A 4,855-nucleotide genomic window follows, 5' to 3' on the forward strand; every position below is an offset into this window, starting at 1 on the left:
ATGAGTTTGCTCATGTCACGACGGTGACGTCGTCCATCAAAAATTCGATCTACTCTGCATACGCGGGTGATGATATGTGCGTAACGCTGCAACAGGCTATAGGGTGCAAGTAGTTTGAAAACCCGGACTAGAAATCGTCGTCGTGACTGCGTGCACGGTTGCACAGAGATTCATAATGAATTGTTGTATTATAGCACCGACTTGACGGATACGCTACGCCTCACGATGAAGATTCGAAGTGCATATCTTTTATGAGGCCCACGACACTCCATTCAGTGGTCATCTCGGTCGTGAAAAATCTACAGCTCTGTGAGTTGCCGCAATTGGTGGTACAAGCTGTACAAATGGACGAGCACATATGTGCGCACGTGTGAGACGTGTCAAAGGGTAAACTCTTTTCGAATGCGGGGACGCCACTGGCCAGTATGCAGGAACCCTTCGGGTGACGGTAGTCCATGAGTAATGACTTTGGGTTTGGCCCGCCGAAGGACTCGGTGGACAACACAGGTGTCGTTATCTTCGTCGAGCATTTGAGCAAGATTGCTCATCTTGCGGCACACCGGACACCATCGACGGTGTCGGTACAGCGACGCTGTTTATGGATCGTGTCTTTTGGGAACATGTTCTGCCGGAGTCAATTGTCTCTGACAGAGAATCCACTGGCAGGTTTTGGACTACAATCTTCAGGGTGCTAGGCACCAAGCTGGATATGTCAACGGCGGGCCATCCGCAGACGGTTGTTTAACCTGAGCACGTGAATCGCGTCGTTGAAGATGTTTTTGCAGCGTCTACGCTGAGACACTGAGGCGTTGGAGCGCCATGCTGCCACTCGTAGAGATTGCTTTGAACAATGCAATGCATATATTTACCGGCTACAAGGCGTTCTGCTTGAACGGGCCCATTCATCCTCGCTTCGCGCTGACACCGTCATCCATGATTCGAGGTTTGGTGGGGGAAGTATAATCGAGTGGCTATCTCATGTCAGCCCTCTCACTGTTCGTAATAAAGTTGATGGCTTTCTCAGTACCAGACCGAGTGTCTAACGACTCGTTCGCGATGCGATTGCGTAAAGCCAAGACATACAAAAGGAATGTGTAGACGGAAGAGGAAGAGAAAATGTTAATCACTTTGAGGTCAGAGAGCCTGGTTTTATTAAATGCTATAAACCCTCCAAACCATGCAATTTTGATGTCGTTCAGACGAAACTCTGTCCACGGTTTATCGACCTTTCAAGGTTGTGGACAAGCAGGGCCTTAGTTTATTGCTGGACCTTCCGAAGAGGATGCACATCCACCCGGTATTTTTGTAGACTTGGTTAAGCCGTACCGGAATCCGGCTTGAGTAAACGCGGAAGCGTTTGCGCCGGGATGGGCCCATAAGCGCTCGACCACCTTGAAGCTGGACCAGCACCGGGTTTTGAGCTTGAGTGCAACTATTTTCGTCTTCAACGGCGCCAAGCGCTTCACGTTCGCATGGTGCGACGGTGTCGTCTGGTATAGAGCGCAATATTTCGTAACGTGATGTGCATTACGTCAGCTAAGCTTTTTAGGTCTTCCGTGCAGCGGTATGCGACCCCAGCATAACCCTCAGCGGAGTCCTAATCACAATACACTTCGTCATTAAGAGCTTGAAAAGCATCGCGAGTCACCGGACGGTGATCGACCCACTCTTTACCGTCCACTGCCGACTTTCTCGACAAGAATGGTGGTCTCTAGTATCACGAGGAACGTCTTCTGGGTCAACGTCGTCATCAGGGTCAAACCCAGTATCTTGTGATGTGGCGAGGATACCCCGAATTCGAGAACTTGTGGGAGTTTGAAGCGCAACTTCGGCAAGACTACCCAGACGTCGCGGACGATTATGATTACAGGGATCATGACGTTCCACGTCGTTTTACACCTCATGCTTCCCGGCAATAGTCAGAAAGCCAAAAGGCCATGAGCTGAAATCAGCTCATGGCCCTGAGTTGCTGCGGTTGCAGACTCACCCGTGTGAGAGGCCACGGAGCTCGCGGGGCGTGATGGAACAATAACCCATACGTCGCAGGACGACGATCCGAAGATAAACTGCGGTACACTTTGTGTTTGGCAAACTCAAATCAAGATGGCATTCCACGCGCGCGTCCATTTCCTTGTGGCTCAGCGGTAAGTTGTAAAGCCAAAAATGTTTCTGATGCCGCTGCACCCATCGCTCAAAGAGCTCTTCGTCAACTACAGCGGTTTTGACAGGGGCAAGCACCACAGGATCGGCCGCATCGCGGGTACTGGAGTGCCTCCTCTTTAGGTACAAAATCGAATGCGGTACCTATGTGACGGGATATCTTGAGGAACCAAAAAGCGAGCTCGGAGAGCTATTCATTCGTCAAGCTTGAATTATGCAGTGGCCGGGGTCCGATCGCGTAGACACCCAAAGATAGAGTGATCGCGTCCTTCGTTTCTATAGCGGGCTCCGCCGAGCGAAGCCGTATCCCACATGAAGGCTAAGGACCGACCGTGGGTGCGCGCGCATGAGAGCTGCCCTGCGGACAGCATCTAATGCTGCTTCTGTGCCTCGCCGAGGTGATTGGTACTGACAGCATTTCCCTTCGAAGTCGGGAGTTCGGGGAACAAACACGTCGTGCCGCTGGGGCACCTCGCCCTCTTCTTCTTCCCATCTGGGGAAGGAGTATCCGACTCGTTAAAGACTTCCTCCAAATCCTCGACAAAAAATACATCGCCCCTGGCGGGCGTGCTGCGCGGTCGAGTGTAGAAATCTCGATTTTCTCCTTGGTCGTTCGACCCTGTCGCTGTCAATGCCTCAATTACCTGCTCGGTAGAAAAAGGGCTCTATTCGCGGGCGTTCTCGGAACCAGCGAGACTGAGTGTCTCCCGTGTCCTCGACACAGGGCCCATTGAGCAGAGAATTCTTAAAGAAGGTCCAGGTGATATTGTGGAGTCTTTGACATGCGAGCTTCGTTCTAGATGACATTTGAATGCGAATTGTAGGTGCTCACAATCTTGATAGGGAAGTGTAACGGGGTTCTACCTGCCCCGATGTGTAAGGTGTTGGTCACACACGATGGTGTGACCACACAATTGTGTGCATGTACTTAAACAACAAGTCAGTACGTGGCTGGAACAGCCAGTAATTAAACATTGAATAAGGTTTCTATATAAAGAAGCTATAGATTTATATATAGGCGGCTTTGCCTTGAATAGAACAGAGAAATACAGCGAACGTCGTAAACGGAAGATTTGATTGGCCTTGAATTAAGGCTTTTGTTACTCTTGGAGTAAGCGGATTGCGATCCACTACACTCGTATTGGTTCTAAGTATAGAACGAAAGTCATCGACCTTAACCAAGCTTCCTCTAAGCAAAAGAGCTACGACACTATTCCTGAAAGCCCGATTCTTCGTGTTTCAGTCGAGAGCCGAAGGGGTACGCAAGACGCAGATATTTTATATTGAAAAAATTAAATCATCGGCGATTACTACAAATATGTTTAGCAACTAAGCGCTTTTTCTCTTCCTTCTCAACCTGACAGCAATCCATATCCATCACCTCTGTCGGGCTCGTTGGGTTGCATTTTCCGTACACCATCCCGCCTCGCAGAATGGAAGTTCTACTGCGCATTCCAACCACGCTAGTTCAGGCTCTAACACGTCTTCTTCTTCGGTATCATCCAATAAAAGTATATTACATGATCTGGTAAGTAAGCTAGAATGAAATAGAGCATTTTATGTCCATAGTTAGTAATCGGTTCTTCTAACATACCAGATCTGACCATAACGAATGTTTCTTAAGCTCTTTACGATATAATAGTTTCAATCGATGTATTTTTGCTATATATATCCTTGTATTAAACTTATGGGTTTTATTATATATATACATACTTGTACCATACCTGCTCACGAACTCACCAAGGATTTCAACCTGGGAAGATCCCTCTATGAGTTCAGCATACGGGCAATTGTTTCATTTCTACTGTTTATATAGCATCACATGATTATGATCAGAAGTCGTTAAGCCAGTAATGGTGTTCGTCAGGAATTACCCGACAAAGAATTAAAAGGGAATACAAAATATTCCTTGAGAATTGGTCTAATTTTGGGCACAAAGGGTTTGCTCTGATTAAAGAAAACAAATAGTGGATGCCGCCGTACCAGCTTTGACAAAAGCATTGTGAGTCCTCTACGCAGCTATTCGTCACAGCTACTACTACTGGTATCAAACTTTTTTAGATTTGAAGGTTAGAGCTAAATAACCACTATTCGGTAACAAAAATAAGGCATTACTTACCGATGGGCTTTTTCAGCTAGGCAACGAACCCAGAAAATATGATACCGTCAAATTAATCCGAGGTGATGTAAAGCGGTATTACTGAGTATAGCAAAGATGAAGCGACCAATGAGACTTCCAATGAAGCAATGAGTCATATGGCTGCGGCGAGCGAACACTCTATCGTTAAGAGAGCTTGATATCCATTCTACACCTCCGAATGAATACCCGATTGCTGGATCTTATTGACGGCAGCTACTGACATCATGCTATCTTGAGAAGTCTCGATGATGAACACTCATGACCCTGTGGTGCTCGCCCCTAGCAAAATCGATGCAGATAACGAGTCGCTTTTTGGCGATGGGTGCAGCGGCACCCGAAACTTTTCACAACTTACAGTTGAACCACAAGGAGGTGGACGCGCGTGTTGAACGTCATCTTCGGCTTGGATTTGCCAAACTTAAGCTGCTGCTAATCGTTTCTGTGTGTATCCAAAATGTGGAAATTAGAAACTCATTGTTTCAATGAGCTTCGAGCTGATGTGGGACCTGGTTAGAAGTCACGTATTCTTTAATTTAGCTTTACTTGGTTAATAGT

This window comes from Plasmopara halstedii (genome assembly GCF_900000015.1).
Source record: "Plasmopara halstedii genome assembly, contig: Scaffold_289, whole genome shotgun sequence".
NCBI classification, from domain to species: Eukaryota; Oomycota; class Peronosporomycetes; order Peronosporales; family Peronosporaceae; genus Plasmopara; species Plasmopara halstedii.